The sequence below is a fragment of the Aquarana catesbeiana genome, linkage group LG01 (genome assembly GCF_042186555.1).
Source record: "Aquarana catesbeiana isolate 2022-GZ linkage group LG01, ASM4218655v1, whole genome shotgun sequence".
NCBI classification, from domain to species: domain Eukaryota; kingdom Metazoa; phylum Chordata; class Amphibia; order Anura; family Ranidae; genus Aquarana; species Aquarana catesbeiana.
This window is the reverse complement of record NC_133324.1, coordinates 733,813,138-733,830,637: the sequence shown is the minus strand read 5'-3', so window position 1 is coordinate 733,830,637 and position 17,500 is coordinate 733,813,138. Positions and strand designations below refer to the sequence as shown.

Here is a 17,500-nt window from a genome sequence, read left to right as displayed (position 1 = left end):
CAAATGTGGGATACACACAAATAGCAGATAAAAAATAAAGAATGGTTGCGCCCAAAACAATAAGATCGCTATTGATGAAAATAGTCCATAAACTTGAATAGTAGAAAAGCACCACAGTGATTCCTTATCTAGGTAAAAGTGCCAGACGTAGTGGTATCTCCATACATGTAAGTGGTATAACACTTACATGTATGGAGATAAAAAGATCGCATAAAATCAATCCCCATTGAGAACGTCACCTATGACGAAACACGTCTGGGAGGGCACGCACTGATGTCACCACGCTGTTGAGAGAAGGACGGGCTCCTTTGTTTGCTGGCCGGCATTGATTTTATGCGATCTTTTTATTTCCATACATGTAAGTGTAATACCACTTCTTTTTTAATAAATTGTCATACAGTATCACGCTATGGTCAGTCTCTCTTCTTTCTAAGCCTATCCCGGGTCCAATTCCGTTTGGCTATGAATCAAGGAGACGCTTAGGGGGTTTTCACTATCGTGTCCCATCCTGTGTGTATTCAGCAGTCATCCTGGGAGATAAAGGCTGTGGCTGGGCTATAGCTAAACGCCCCTTTCTGCTTACTATCTGGTAAGCAGGCATTTTATATGGTGGTCGGGCACTTTTACCTAGATGTGGAATCACTCTGGTGCTTTTCTACTATTCAAGTTAACGGACTATTTTCATCAATAGCGATCTTATTGTTTTGGGCGCAACCATTCTTTATTTTTTATCCGTGTAATATTTCAGTTTTTCTTTTTTAATAAATCTACAAAATGTCAACAATTCTGTGTTTTTCTGTCAATGTGGGGTGCTATGTGTACATTTATGAGGAAAAAAATTAACTTAAATGATTTTAGCAAATGGCTGCAATATAACAAAGAGTGAAAAATGTAAGGGGGTCTGAATACTTTCTGTCCCCACTGTATATACACACACACACATCCCCACTGTATATATATATATATATATATATATATATATATATATATATTACATTACATGCTTTACCATGGTAAAAAAAAATAAGAGAGTCAGAGCCCTCCTACATTGAATTGTACTGTAACTGTAATGCCTCCCTTGATTTGTATAACACTGTACAGACTGTTGACTCTATATACACAAATCAGCCATAATATTATGACCACCCACCATCACCCATTGAGGCATGGACTCTGTTAGACCTCTAAAGGTAAGCTGTGGCATCAAGCAACAAGTCGTTAGTAGCAAATCCTTTACGTTGCAAGGTGGGGCGTCTATGGATCAGACTTGTTTTTCCAGAACATTCCAGATGCTAGACAACCCAAACTCATTGTTGTGTTCTTTAAACTCATTCTTGAATTCATTAAACCGGGCCACCTTCTTCCATTGCTCCATGGTCCAGTTCTGATGCTCACGTGCCCATTGTTGGGCCTTTTGGCTATGAACACAGGTCAGCATGGGCACCCTGACCAGTCTGTGGCTTCAGAAATTTTAACTACAGTAGCTCTTCTAATGGATTGGACTACATGGGCCAGCCTTCACTTCCCATGTGTAGGCAGGTGCCTACTTTTGGGGTGCACACTTTATCATGTTAATGTATTGCACTGTGTTACAAAGTCTATGTTAGTGAGTTTCTGTGCACAGGCTGCACAGGGAATTAGGCAAGGGTTAAGCCTGCTTATCCCCAGGTGTTTATGGTCCTGCCCCTTGTGCTAGCCCATGAATACAAGAGGAGGCAGTCTCTAAAGTGTGCTCTTCCTTCCTCATAGGAACTGACAGGAAGCTGTGCTGCAAGATGTAGCTTCTCTAATGACACATGGCCACCCTTTTGGGGTAGTCGAGCCAGAACATGGGCCTTAGACAAGTACTCTCTCTTGCTTAGAGGTATGACATGGACAATCTGAATTAGCTGATTTAGTTAGAATGAACTTGAAATTCTGCCAGCAATAAACTGTGAAAGACTTTGATCTGTTAATCCTGTGCTTGCGAAAAACTCCAGTAAATGTTCTCAGGTATGCAAAAGTCCTGGTCTGAACTCATCACAAAAGGGGGTCCATGTAAGGCAGGTGTATCAAAAAAACAGGGTTTACATCAGGAGATGTGTGCTACCAAGGTCTACAAGTGGAGAATGCTGCCAGAGAATATCTGATTGCTGTAGCCGTTAGTAGCCAGTAGTGTGTTGGTGCTTCAGCTGCCAGCCGACGTGTGTTCAGTGTGACTGGCATGGAAGACGGAATGCTCTGGTAGTGAGGGGGTGTCTGCTTGAGACCCCCCCTCCCTAGTGGCCAGTGTCCCTATGTACCCAGATCCAGACTTGCGTCATGGAGCCCCTATGTATCTAGCCGTACGCCACAGAGGGGAGTGAAGTGTGAAGAAGATCCTCAAGAGTTGGCTTAGTTCACATAGCATGTTACTGGGAGTGAGTTGGCATCAAAACCAGACTGGAGGGCGGGATACAGGCTCCACGGTATCCCCTCAAAAGTGCTGCACCATGTAAGGTGGTCTCTGTTCATTGCTGTGAAGTGAATGAAGAGTTAATTGTGCCACAAACTGTGCTCATTTTTACGTTGGAGGTGCCCCCTCATGACCGCATTAGCCACCTGCACTGTTGAGCATTATTGAGTGAAGAATATGGAGTTCCAATTTTTGGGTAATAAGCCCCTCCCACACGCGTGCATCAATGCGCCTTGGCAGCCCATGACCCTGTCGCTGGTTTGCCAGTTTTCATTCCTTGGTTCACTTTTGGTAGGTCCTGCCACTGCAAGCTGGGAACAACCCACAAGAGCTGCAGTTTTGGAAATACTCTGACCCAGTCATCTAGCTATTACATAGGCCCTTGTCAAAGTCACTCAGATCCTAACGTTTGCCCATTTTTTGGGTGTAAATACTGTATATATTGATCATATATGATTTTGCATGCCAGATGTCCTTAGTAAAACATCCAATAAACAAAGAAACTGTCAGAAACAAAAATACTAACTTAGCAAACTTCCCTTTTTCCCAAAATTGTTTTGGTTCAGACAGACTCTTTAGAGCTGTGCTCAGATCAGAGAAAGAGTGAAGTGTGGGAATCTGTGCTGAGAGAAAAACAATTGTGAACATCCTGACAAAATATAAGTCACCTGGCAGACATGTCTGTTTCTCTGACTTTAATACTTTCTTTTTTTTTTTTTTAATTCTTTTTATTATTTTGCAAAAAAGAAAAAACAATACAACACTATGTCATCAACAACCAGACGGGCAACATACCCATCCTCGAATCTGCCACGTAGGGCTCCCCTCCCCTCCCCTCCCCCCCCCCCAACCCGACCAACTGTCACGGCTGCAGTGTTAAATGAAGCATCTATACCCTGAAAATATACATTTATATTGTCCTCTGTATTACACAGTACTGTCCTTACTTTTTATATAGAAAACACATAACAGGAGATACTGACAGCTTCAATAGAATAAAGACATCAAAAACTTATGACTACATCTCTCCCCCACTAGGCCCACTTTATAATGTTAATTCACCAGCCTACAGCATATTTGTTAATTAGCCTACCGTTACTGTTGAATCTAACCATGGTTGCCATACTTTTGAGAATTTCTTTGGACAACCTCTGAGTCTATATGTAGCCTTATACAAGGGTATGACCGAGTTGACCAAACCCTTCCAAAAGAAAAGAGTGGGTGCCGCCGTGTTCTTCCATTTCAGTAAGATAGCTTTTTTACCATAGAATAGGCCTATATTCAACAGAGTGCGGTGTGCCAAAGATGGCACCACTTCCTCCACCAACCCAATGAGGCATACTCTGGGCGTCAAGGGCACTGGGATACTGAGCACTTCTGTCAGACAGTCTGTAACCTCCCTCCAGAATATATGTATTTCCGGACAGTCCCAAAAAATGTGTTTCGCATCTGCCGGGGTAAGCATACATCTCCAGCACTTTCCATCTGAGGATGGAAAAATTCGCAACAGCCGAGCTGGAGTTAAATAGATGCGGTGGAGGAATTTGAATTGGATTAACCGATCACGAGCTGATACTAGGTTTTTAAATGGGTGGTCCCACATATCATCCCAGTCTTCTCCCTGCAATTCTGGAACCTCTCCCATTTTTCCCTACATTTAACTACCCCACTCTGTGTTTTCTTAAATAGAGATTTATAAACGGTTGATAGTGGTTTGGCCAAGTCTTCATCTTTTAACATAAGTTCCAGTGAGGAAGGGAGATATTCCACCCTTCGATTCCCGAACTGCGCCCCAAAAGCATGGCGCAGCTGGAGAAATCGAAAAAAGGTAGAGTTTGGAAGGTCGTGTCTTGCCTTAAGCTGATCAAAAGGAAGAAGCTCTCCCTCTCTGACAATATCCTCCAGTTTCTTTATACCCCTACCAGACCACACAACAGGATCTGGAATGGAGCAGAAATGCGACAGATTTGGGTTAAACCATAATGGTGCAGACGGTGTGACTCCCACATAACTAGGGGACACTAAAGTAGTAGCAACCTCCCATGCTTTAATAGTGGCTCTCATAGAAGTAGTCATGGGTAACCCTGACTTTGGCCCTCTGTATAGTGCTAAGCTCAAACTTTCATACGACCCTATATAGGCTGCTTCCAGAACATTAGCAGAGTCCCCATCCTCTGCCATCAGCCAGCGTCTGGCAAAAACCATTTGCCCTGCCAAGTAATATTTTTGCCAGTCTGGAAGTGCCAAACCTCCCTGTCCCCATGGTTCTTGAAGGGACTTTAAACTTAACCTTGGTGCCTGTGGGTGCCATATGAAGGACCCAATGATTCCATTGAGAGTGGAGTAAAAAGATTTTGGTATCCAATTGGGGGAATGGCGCAGAAAATACAGTATGACAGACAAAAATTTAATCTTTAATAGACTCACCCTTCCCATAAGCGACAGTGGTAACTTCTGCCATAATTGAACTTTGTGTTTTAGTCTAGTCACTAGGGGGAGAAGATTTAGCTTCATGTAGTCGTGTATGTTAGCCGTGACCCTGACCCCTAAATACGTGATAGTGGAAACCCATTGTAGCGGGAGTGTATTGTCTCTTACACCCTGTGCCCCATGTCCCAGTGGTAGTATAGACGACTTGCCCCAGTTCACTCTCAAGCCAGAGAAGATTGCAAATCTGTCAAGAATCTCAAGAGCAGCTTTTAAGGAAGGCCCCGGATCTCGGAGGAACAGCAGCAAGTCGTCCGCGTAAAGCGCCACACACTCCCGAATTGTCCCCACTTGAATTCCTCCCACCGCATCAGATCTCCTTAGTGCCCTGGCAATAGGTTCCATCATCATTGCAAACAGGAATGGGGAGAGAGGGCACCCCTGTCTAGTGCCCCTGTTAATTTTAAAAAATTTAGAGGTTGACATTCCCAGCCTTATTGCCGTCCTGGGTTCACTGTATAACATCGCTAACCTGCGACAGAACACAGGACCAAATCCCAAAGTTTCTAGCACTCTATGCATATACCCCCAATCCACTGTGTCAAAGGCCTTTTCAATGTCTATAGAGACAACAACCCTTGCCGGATACTCAGGTGCCTCCAACTGAATATGTGTAAATAGTCTTCTCAGGTTTGTGTCTGTTGACATACCAGGCATAAAACCCGTCTGATCAATATCATCTATCGTTGAGAGGACCTTTGCTACACGCATAGCTAAAATTTTGGCAAGAATCTTCAGATCCATATTTAGGAGTGCTATGGGGCGATACGAGGAACATTGCAAAGGATCCTTTTCCGGCTTCAGAAGGAGCACCATATATGCCTCCATAATGGACGCCGGCAAAGTACCCTGTTCGCAGCAGAAGGCAAAAAGCTTTGTCAACCTGGGGGCCACTTGAGATAAATATGACTTATAGAAGTCCGCTGGGATCCCATCCGGTCCCGGCGCCTTCTTAGGGGGAAATGCCAGAATGGCGGACTCAACTTCCAGTACAGAGATAGGTTCATCTAAGGATGCAGCATCAGCTTCTGATAATTTGGCCATATTAAGGGTCTGTAATAATTCATCCAACTCTCTAACTTTATAATGTGGTATAGGAGAATACACTTTTGTGTAAAAATGTACAAATTCCTCTAGAATGCCTTCTGGTTCAGTTATGAGAGTCCCACCCTCACCTTTCACCACCGGAACACTAACCGGTGCCTTCTGATCAGCAACCAGATTAGCCAGAAGCCTACCATTCTTATCTCCTTCAGCAAAAATGACCTCCGCCCTCTGTTTAATCTCCTTGCCAGCCATAGCTTTAAAATGTAAATCAATCGAGTGTCCTGCTTCTAGAAGAGAGAGATACCCCTGCTCGGAAGGAGAGTCTGCCTGCACCTGCGCTGCCTCCCATTCCTTGGCAAGAAGAGCCTCTCCCTCAGATTTTTGGTCTTTTTTTGCTGAGCTGATAGCAGATATGCATTCCCCCCTAATCACTGTTTTGAAGGCATCCCATTCAATGTTAGGTTTCTGACCCTTCGTTACATTCCCAATATGTTTCTACTGATTTTTGAACATGTGTACACACTTGCTCCTCCAGTAACCAGTCAGGTGATAACCTCCAACACCCTTTTTTGGATCCCGAAGGAAACTTCATAGTAAGCAGAAGAGGGTTATGATCAGAGACTCCTCCCGACAAGTACTCCGCTGCACACACGTACTTCAACAAGGTTGCATCTCCAAATGCTAAATCAATCCTTGCGGAAGACCTGTGCGCAGAAGACAAATGCGAGTAGGCCGTACCATCAGGGTTTTTCCACCTCCACACCTCTGTCAAACCAGCCATATCTGCCCAGGAGTGTAAATCCACTGAGGCCGGTCTGGCGGCATTGGAGGAATCCAGTACTCCGTCCAGAATGGCATTATAGTCACCCATTATGAGAACTGGTAAATGAAGAAATGGAGCCAGTGTTACCATAAAATTATACAGAAATTTCACCTGGAATGGAGGAGGCATGTATATATTTACCAATAGGAATTTATGATTATATATTTCTAAGGAGACCGCCACATACCGACCCCCCGGATCCATAACCACCTGGTGAATTGTACAAGCTATAGCTTTACTTATTAGTATCGATACTCCTCTTGCATAGGTGGAATAGGTAGCATGAATCGCCCTCTGTATCCATGGTTTTCGCAGGGACAGAATTTTGCTGCCCTCTAGGTGGGTCTCCTGCAGGAGGACGATATGTGGCTTCACCTGTTTCAAGTATTGGAAAACCGTTGCTCTTTTAAATTTGCTGTTCAAGCCTCTGACATTCCATGAGAAAATCCTTACTCTACTATCCATCTAGGGATGTTAAGAAATAGAAGACCTGTAATATAACTTGTAGTTGAGTATTAATTGGTTGGAAAGCCCTATGTGAGGACATGTGTACCTTTAGATACATATATGCAGCATCAGTAAAGCAGCCGTGACAATGGTCTATCAACACCCCCCCTGCTATCATACCAGAACCCAAGGAACCTATAAAAAGGTTCCAACCTAAAAACAGGTAGAACAAAATTTCAATCTCCATCTGAGATTGAAAAAGAAAAAGAGAAAAAAGAAAAAGACAAAGAAAAAAAACAATTGTCCGGTATGCAGCTTGATCCCAAAAACAAACAACCCTTGGAGAGTTCCACCTTGGAAAACAAAAGTTCGGCATCCGTTTAGTAAAGAAAAGTGTCCGTGCATTTCCAGGAGGTCTCCGGCAGCAGTTCAAATAAGGGACAGCTTGCACCCGACCACCCGTGTAAAACAGACTGACGTTAGATAAAAACAAAAAAAAATCATGAAAAATCAATCAGGAACACAGCTGCAGTGAGGATTCCATTTCCTTCCCATCTTGAGAGTCCCAGGATCAATTTGGGAAAACAGAGAGAGCAGACAGGGTATGTCTCCCTTCGGTGTTCAGAAATGACGTAGCGATCATTAGGGGTTACCCCCCCTCAGCAATCCAAATTTGCCACGGAGTCTCACTTTAGTTCAGCCAGGAACATTAAATTGGAAGATAACAAAATTCCAGCAAAAAAAAAAAAAATATATATATATATATGTATATAGAAAAAAACCCAAAACATGTTACCTAGTCAACTGACAGTGCTTGAACAATTATGGGTTTGCATCCAGCCAATCACACGCCTCTTGTGGGGTATCAAAAAACTTTACAGAGCCTTTATATTGCACTCGGAGACGACTTGGATATAACATGCTGTATTTCAGTTCCTTTTCTCTGAGCCTTCTTTTCACATCCGTGAAAGATCTACGCCTACGTTGCGTTTCCGCCGAGAAATCTGGAAACAGCATAATTCTGGCATTTTCATACCTGAGATCCTGGTGCTTCCGTGCTTCAGCCAGTAACATGTCCCTGTCTTTATAATTTAGAAAGCATACCAGGAACGGACGGGGGGGGGCTCCGGAAGGCCTGGTTCCCGTAGGGACTCTATGGGCCCTCTCTGCCACATATGTTGGTGGCAGGTCCCCCAATGATAATAATTGCTTGAAGAATTGTTCTGCAAACGTCGATGGGGATGACCCCTCCACCCCACCACTCTTACGTTATTTCTGCGTTGGCGGTCCTCAGCGTCGTCTGCTCTGTGTTGCAGCACCCTGACCATATCTTTCAATTCATGTATCTGGGAGCTTTGTGTATGCGTAGTATCCTCCACTTCAGATATACGGTCCTCCGCTGTTGTTAATCTGCCTCTAATTTTGTCAAGATCATGACGGATTAGATTACACTCTGATGCCAAGCAGTCTATGCGGGTGACCAGCTCTGACTTTTGAAGCGGCAATGGCCTCCAGAATAGGACCCGTGATTGCAGCAGTGTCTAGCTCAATTTCCTGTGGCAGAGAGGGAGATGTCTCCGGAGCCTGCTGTGGGAGAGTCTCACGCTGCGCCATCTTCCCTGCCTGTGTCTTGGCGCGCTGTGTAACCGACACAGGGAGTGTGATGATGTGGGAGGAGCCAGGCGCCATGCTTTCTCGTGATCGCAGCTGCCTCTGATCTAACGGCGGCTGCGAATGCTGTTTAGCTTGCTTCTTCTGGCTCGAGGATGGCATCGCTGCGTTCCCCTTCTCTTCCCCTTGATCTTGAGCCGTCAGGCAGCGGGAATTGGGTAGTTGGTCGGGTACAATCAGGATAGTAGAGCGGATACTAGCCGGAGCTCCTGGAGATCACGTCCTACCGCTTTCACATCCGGCCACGCCCGCGACTTTAATACTTTCTGATATGTGAGCGACAACCAGCATTTTCAGATGGAGAAGCCTGCAACAATCTCTATCCACTTAAAAACCACCATATAGCAGATTTACTGCTACAGGGCACCCTCTCTGTGCCGAATCACGTATATATATATATATATATATATATATATATATATATATATATATATATATATATATATATATATATATATATGAGATTCTGCACTTCCAGGTAGTGGGCTGTGATTAGTCATGGCAGAACCCGATCAGCGGGTGCCGGCCAATGGATATCCGCTGGCACCCGCTGATCATCGAGAAGAGAGGCTGGATGAAGCTCTGCCTATGTAAACAAGGTGGAGCTCCATCCTGACAGGGGGAAACTGATAGAATTTATATAAAATCCATCACATCCCTTAGTAAAAACACCACACAAAGTACACAAAAACACTGGCTAGGCTATTTTTTGTTTATAGCGCAAAAAATAAAAAGCGCAGTGGTGATCAAATACCAGCAAAAGAAAGCTCCATTTATGGGCAAAAAAATGGCCTGGTCATGAAGGGGAGGGGGGTAAATTGTCAGGAGGTCAAGTGGTTATATTTCTCTCAGCAAAGATTTCTGTAAAAAAAAATGTAACCTCATAAAAGCCAACTATGGTAAGATATGACTACACTTCAAATAAGACTATAGGTCAGCAAATTGCAAGATGAGTGATCTCTGTCCTTTAATAGAAACCAAAGGTTTTGTTTGTGTAATGTTGTCTGGTCTGATATGATAGAATACATTTTGTGTTCTGCTCCAAAATTTGCATATATGAAAGTATAAAAGTAGATAAATAAAAATATTACAAATAAATCAGCCTAAATGAAGACTGACTTTCAGGTCTTGTAATCCATTTCCATTTAAGGATGGATGTGTACAAGCACGAGTGCTAACTAAATAAATGTATGCGCTTCTGCTTTTATATTAATTGTCATGCTTTCCATAGTAATAAAAATGTTTTCATTTGGTTGTGGGGCTTTATGTTATTTTACCCATTCCGAGCATTAGTGGATAAACAAAGCAGCCATCTGACGTATTTGCTTTGTCTATATAGTTAATCGGTTTCCTGGCAACATTTTAGACCTCCGTTTACAAACAATATTAATGAGAAATCGTTGCAAGGCCCTATCAGACATCTTTGACATGGCAGGAGTTCTCTGTGGCACAGAGTCTTTTCATAAAACAACACTAGTACCATCTTATTTGACCTTCAGCATGGAATTCTAACTTCTTTTGTAACACACTTATTGGTCACCTTGGTAACCAATTCAAGATCACAGCCATTTCACTTTTTCTGTATTTAAGTCACTTTCTATATGTTTGACAAAACCTGACAAATAGCCAGAGAAAGGGTTTTTTGTTTTAAAGAAAAAAAAAATAATAATAATTTTTAGGGTGGACTTAAGGAAAAGCAAATATGCATGTAATGATTATATTAGATAGATAGATAGATAGATAGATAGATAGATAGATAGATAGATAGATAGATAGATAGATAGATAGATAGATAGATAGATAGATAGATAGATACATAGAGTAAATACATAGGTAGAGGGATCTGGAGAGAAAAAGGAAATTGTGCAGCACATTACAACTATATCATACAAGCGCTGTACAATTTACTTCCAACTTCTATATAGACCTTCGTACTACATAGATGTTGGTTGAGATTGCACAATTCAGATTGTAATGTTTGGCCATCTTTACAGAGATCATAAAGAAGAACAATCCAGATTTGAATGACTATGGCCTTAGATTTGCAGAGAGAAACATCACTCCAGTTTTATGTAGAACTCTTCATTCACATCTGTAAAAAAAAAAATATATATATACTCAGGGGATATTGCTTAACTGATTTGCATTTTTGGTTTTAACCATTTCAGACTTAATAAATATACTAACAGATAATAGGATGGTTCTTCCGTTTTAATTGTTTTGTTCCCCTTACAGAGATTGTCGCTGTTTTTCAATCCTGGTGATCTCAATGAATACAAAGGCAATATGCCTATAGTGGCACACAGTTGTCAATTGCCTGACAGTCATCTTAATCCCTCCCCTGTTCTACCCAATATGAAAAAAAATCTTTGTAGCTGGTGGGCATGAAGACATAAATGTCCAGACTTGTATTTTTCATATTTATATGGCTTTGATTGCTGCAGGAAATCTGTATGTTTTCCTACTGTATCCATTGTAAAACAGTGGTTGGTGAATGATACCCTTACCAGTCATTTTTTTTTTTAAATTCAACAGAACATTAATTGTTAACATATAATGTGGCATAGAGTCAATCAGTTTCTGCATATTTCTGTCTGGCCGTGTTGTAAAAGGCTAGAGGAGCTTTAAGGCTGGGTTCACACTAGCTGAGGCCGCGGCTCACAGCAGGGGTCTGGTACGTCCCTGTTCACCGTTTCTGGTGCAAATCAGGTTCAAATTTTTGTCTGAATTTGCATCCGAAACTGAGCCAAAGATGCACAGAAACCTTTTCCAGTGTGCCCCGCGGACGCCCCGGAACTATGTGAGCCGGCTCCATTTAGAGCCGGTCACAGTCTCCTGTCATGCGAATTGGATACGAGGAAACTCGCATCCAATTGTATCAGTCTGAATTCAGTCTAAAGGTTTTTGGTCTACTACCCATATTTTTTTATACAGAGATCCTCAGCCCATGAGCTGTGATCAGCAGTGTAGTGGACAGTGTCTCAAACGGAAAAAAAACAACTGTTGACTGAAAAATCCACTGTCCACGAAAAAAGTAGTATGCAGCCGCTATCAAAGAAGCTGTAACATCAGAGATAGCTATAAGCCAAATGTGATTCTCAACCATTGGTGGAAGATAACTGTTCATTTATAATATGTAAAGAGGAAAGGATCGCCACTACTCTCGTCCAGCCCCTGTGAATTAACAATGGCCTACATGTCATCACCAAACCACACACCCCACTCTGTTTAGTTATAATATAATATGAAAAAGTCCATAAGCTACCTTAAGACCCCTTTCACACTGGAGCGGTGCAAACATTAGCGGTAAAGCGCCGCTAGTTGTAGCGGGGCCTTACCGCTGTTATAGCGGCGCTATTTGCCTGCTACCGGGCGCTATTAACCCTTTCCTCGGCTGCTAGAGGGGGTTAAAGGCGCCGTGTTGTGGCGCTGCCAAATCGCTTTGCAGGCGCTTCGGTAGCGCTGCCCATTCATTTTGGGAGAGGTGTATACACCGCTCCTGCACCGCCCCAAAGATGCTGCTTGCAGGACTTTTTTTCCTGTCCCGCAAGCGCACTGCCCCAGTGTGAAAGCACTCCGGCTTTCACATTGGGATGGTTTGAGAGGTGCCTTTCAGGTGCTATTTTTAGCGCTAAAACGCCTGAAAAGCGCCCCATTGTGAAAATGCTAGAAAAATCCCTACTAACCTAGAAAGTTAATGATATTATTGAGATCTTATGTATCATTATTATTACTTACCACTGCTATAGATTTTCAGTTAGACAGAGCCTTTAATGTATCTTAATGTAGAAAACACCAGCATCTCTTACCATACACCTGCCTTACTATTAATTTTGTGACCAGTGAAAATGTATTTTTCTAAATGATTATCAGCGTTTTGTCTTGGTGAGGTTTTCAAGAAGACTCATTTGAATCCATTAGGATCACAGTCTATGAAAGAAATGCAGACATAGTGTTTCACACGGGAGGATTGAGAATGTGCCACTAAGCTGTTTTATGTGATTGTCCGTAATTGCCTACCAGGTAGACGTCTTATATCATTTCTATGAAAATTGCAAATCAATTAAAGCAGCCCTAAGGTCTGTGCAGCTGTTTCATTGTAAAATAAGGAAAAATATGCCCTATGCAGTAGCACTATGTTGCTTTCTATGGTGTAACCATGAATGGACTTGTTGTAATTAATTAATTTTTTTTATACATTTCACATGGTTACCATTCCAAGGTTAATTTTTATTACATTGCATATTTATTTATTTCATTCCTGCTACAATGTAGACATCATTATCATGTATTCTACAATAAAACAACACTATACAGTAAAAATTCAATGTATGCATTATTTAACCACCAATACCGGGCACTTTCCCCCCTTCTTGCCCAAGCCAATTTTCAGCGTTCAGCGCTGTCACTTTTTAAATAACAATTGCGCGGTCATGGTACACTGTACCCAAACTAAATTTTTATAATTTTGTTCCCACAAATAGAGCTTTCTTTTGGTGGTATTTGATCACCTCTGATCACTATTTTTTGCTAAACGAACAAAAAAAGACCAAAATTTTTGTGCTACTGAACAATAATAATGACATTGCTATGGTTGTATGTGATTGTTTCTTGTTTCTATTGGTCATTTCCCTGCTTTCAATAACCTAGGAATATTTGTGATAGCCTTTTAACTAAAATGCATATTTTAATTTAATGGTTGAAAACACTATGTAGAGAGATTTGAAGCCCACTCTTTAGATGTGAACCTTGCTATTAAAAAAAAAAAAAAAAAAAAAGGGGTATTTGGAGAAACAAATTGTAGAGCTGGAGTTATAATCGGCTGCAAATGGGGGAAATACAGTATTGCTACTCTCCTAAGGAGGTACTAGTCTGCAGGGCATAGCGAAAAGGCAGCATACAATGCTGAAGGAGGTGAATATGAACATTAGCAAAGTACCTGCTGATTACTCTGAAAAGGGATACCTTTTACTACAAAGTAATTACCATAGGTAAAAGATACAGCCCAGCCACACTCAGTTATGCTAACCACAAAGACAATTTTGCACAAAAAATGATTGAGTGGCTATACCCCACTGTTGCTAACAGTGGAGGAGGGGGGCAAATGCAAGGGCTAGATAAAGCCAAGCAGAGGGCCTCATCCGGCCCCCAGGCCGGATGTTTGGAGACTACTGGTATAAGGAGCAATGAATTCAAAGTTGTAGCAAGCAATATTATAGGATGCGGTCAGGGTAGTGGTCCATCAGATGGAGAGTCTAATAGAGGTTGGATGACAACAACAGTATGGCATAACCCCTTTATAACTATTTATGCCATTGATGCCTAAAGGATCAAGCCAAGTTTAGCAGCTTCAGCATGTAACAGATAGCCAGGACTGAGAGGCGGCAGCTGTGCAAAGGGTTGGCTGATGGTTGTCCAGGGGAAAAAGGGTGCATTTATATACACTATATTGCCAAAAGTATTGGGACACCTGTCTTTAAACGCACATTAACTTTAATGACATCCCAGTCTTCGTTCGTAGGGTTCAATATTGAGTTGGCCAACCCTTTGCAGCTATAACAGCTTCAACTCTTTTTGGAAGGCTGTCCACAAGGTTTAGGAGTGTGTCTATGGGAATGTTTGACCATTCTTCCAGAAGCACATTTGTGAGGTCAGGCACTGATATTGAGCAAGAAGGCCTGGATCGCAGTCTCCGCTCAAATTCATTCCAAAGGCGTTTTATCGGGTTGAGGTCAGGACTTTGTACAGGCCAGTCAAGTTCTTCCACCCCAAACTCGCTCATCCATGTCTTTATGGACCTCGTTTTGGGCACTGGTGCGCAGTCATGTTGGAACAGGGAAGGGCCATCCGCAAACTCTTCCCACAAAGTTGGGAGCATGAAATTGTCCAAAATGTCTTGGTATGCTGACACCTTAACCACTCCTGCCCGGCCTATGGCAGAATGATGGCCGGGAAGTGGTTCAGGATGAGTACACCCACTCCAGCCAGTGTCCCTGATTGGATAGAATGATAGCAGTGCAGCCATTGGCTCCCGCTGCTGTTAATCAAATCCAATTACGCGGAAGCTGGGGGCGGAGCCGAGTCCTGCTGTCTGTGTCAATGGACGCAGCAGCAGGAAACGGGTGCGTCTGCACAGGTGCCCCGAGGGAGAGCGCTTCTCCAACAGGGCACTCGAGAAGAGGAGGAGGAGCCAGGAGCACCGTGGAGGGACTCCAGAAGAGGAGAATCTAGGCCACTCTGTGCATAACCAACTGCACAGAGGAGGTAGGTATGACATGTTTGTTTGTTTTGTTTTTTAAACTGAACCTTTAGGTAGTAAATTTAATGTGCGTGTAAAGGCAGGTGTCCCAATACTTTTGGCAATATAGTGTATGTATTCTCAGCTGGAGTCATCGTGCTGTTGGATATTTCAAGACTGCAGACAGGAAGGAGTTAAACAGAGTAAAGTTTTCTTCTTGGACTGGGAAAGTCAAAGAACAGATCTTGCTTCAGTTGGGAAGCTGTGGCACCCGAACAGATCTGTTTGTTCAAAAAACACTTTTGTAGAGAGGATGTATCGACAATTTCTCCTAACTAATGTGTAAGCCTGATCAGCTGGTACAGGAGATGTTTGGTGGAGAGCTTGAGGCAGTTGTTCGGTACATGGGCTGGCCTTATTTTTTCCCCAGGATTTTAAATGTATAAATAATGTGTTCAGTAAATCTGCCCGCGATTTAAAATGCTGTAGTGTGAATGCAGCCTTAGATGTGGTAATTCATTTTCTTTTTAAGGCTGGTGATCCAGCCAGTAACACCTTTCCTATGTTACTGTGTCTGCATCCTGGATGAAGTAGTAAAGTAGACACCTTTGGACAGCAGCATTGTCAATCTGGAGAGAGGATAGTGTTAAGCCTTGTACACACTGTCTGATTGTTGGACAACTGAGCGTCTGATTTTTGTCAAAAGGGTGTGTGCAGGATTTTGTCTAGCATACTAACTATCCGAAAATTGGTGTACTATGAGAGTATAAAGAGGAAGTTAATTTCTCAAGCTCCACCCTTTGGACCCCTTCTGCTAATGTTAGTTGTTCATGTTCATGTTCATGTTAGTAGAAGTTGAGCGTTGATTCGTGATTTTCAGATCGGCATACAAAGGCATACAAAACAAACGCCTTTTAAAATACATTTGGCATAGCTACATTCAAAGCAGATTCATTATTATCCTATTAAAGAAGATGAGAATTTTGACATATTATCAATTGCCACGTCATGAATGTTAATTCTAGATCACGAACAGTAGTTTACTAGATCGAACTCTTCCCAATCGTTCCTTGATTACGAGCATGCCTGTTTGTACTTTTGACTTTTGTGTGACGGATTTCTGTACTGACCATCCGAAAATCCGACAATGAGTTCACATCACACAGAAGTTTTAAAGCCTGCACATCCAGCTTCTGTCTGATGTACAAGTCAAATCATTTGTCAAATGCACCATACTAACGATCCGAAAATCCGCAGACAGCTCGTCTTCAGACTTTTCCCTTCTGATTCTTGTACCGTGTGTACGAGCCTTTATGCCGTGTACACACGAGCGGACTTTTTGACCAGACTGGTCCGACTTAACAAATCCATCGGACAATCTGACCGTGTGTGGGCTTCATCGGACCTGCAGCGGACTTTTTCAGTCAAAAATCAGATGGACTTTAGATTTGAAACATGTTTCAAATCTTTCCGATGGATTCGAGTCCGATCGAAAAATCCGTTTGTATGCTAGTCCAATGGACGAAAACCGACACTAGGGCAGCTATTGGCTACTGGCTATGAACTTCCTTATTTTAGTCCGGTCATACGTCATCACGTACGAATCCATCGGACTTTGGTGTGATCGTGTGTAGGCAAGTCCGTTCGTTCGGAAGTCTGACAAAAGTCCGTCGGAAAGACCGTCGGACCTTTGATGCCGAAAAGTCCGCCCGTGTGTACACTGCATTAGACTAGCAGTTTCAGATGGACTGGACTGACAAATTGTAGTTAAAGTCCACACTTTCTGAGCAGTTACAACAAACTGTTTTTTTTGTCCTTTTGGGATAAAGCTGAGCAAAAAGCCTGGTGATTCTGACATGTTCACATACTTTTTATTGAAACAATATTGTAGAATGCTTGTACTATTAAGTGGATCTTAAGACCCCTTTCACACTGGGGTGGTTTTCAGGCACTTTAGCGCTGGAAATAGCCTCTGCTAAGCGCCTGAGAACCGCCTCCCATTCATTCAAGTGTGACTTTTCACACTGGGGCGGTCCTGCAAGCAGCACCTTTGAGGCGGTTTGGGAGCGCTGTATTAAGTGCTCCCAAAACGCCCTGCCCATTGAAATGAATGGGCAGCGCTTTCAAAGCGCTGCAAAATGTGTTTTTAACCCCCTTTTTGGGGTTTAAAAGTGCCCTGCTAGCGGCTGAAAAGCGCCACTTAAACAGCGCTAAAGCGCTGCTAAAACTAGCAGCGCTTTAGCGCTAATGCGGCCGCAGCCCCAGTGTGAAGGGAGTCTTATACAACTAGATGTTTCCTTTTTTTTTTTTTGTAGAAATACATTATTAAATAAAAGTTGTATAACAATAAAAT

General features: G+C 42.7%; 1 protein-coding gene across 4 annotated transcripts in view; it reads left to right on the top strand.

Moving 5' to 3' along the window:
• Positions 1 to 17,500, top strand: part of NR3C2 (nuclear receptor subfamily 3 group C member 2) — a 532,006-nt gene that overhangs the window by 446,212 nt on the left and 68,294 nt on the right. The window lies entirely within an intron of this gene.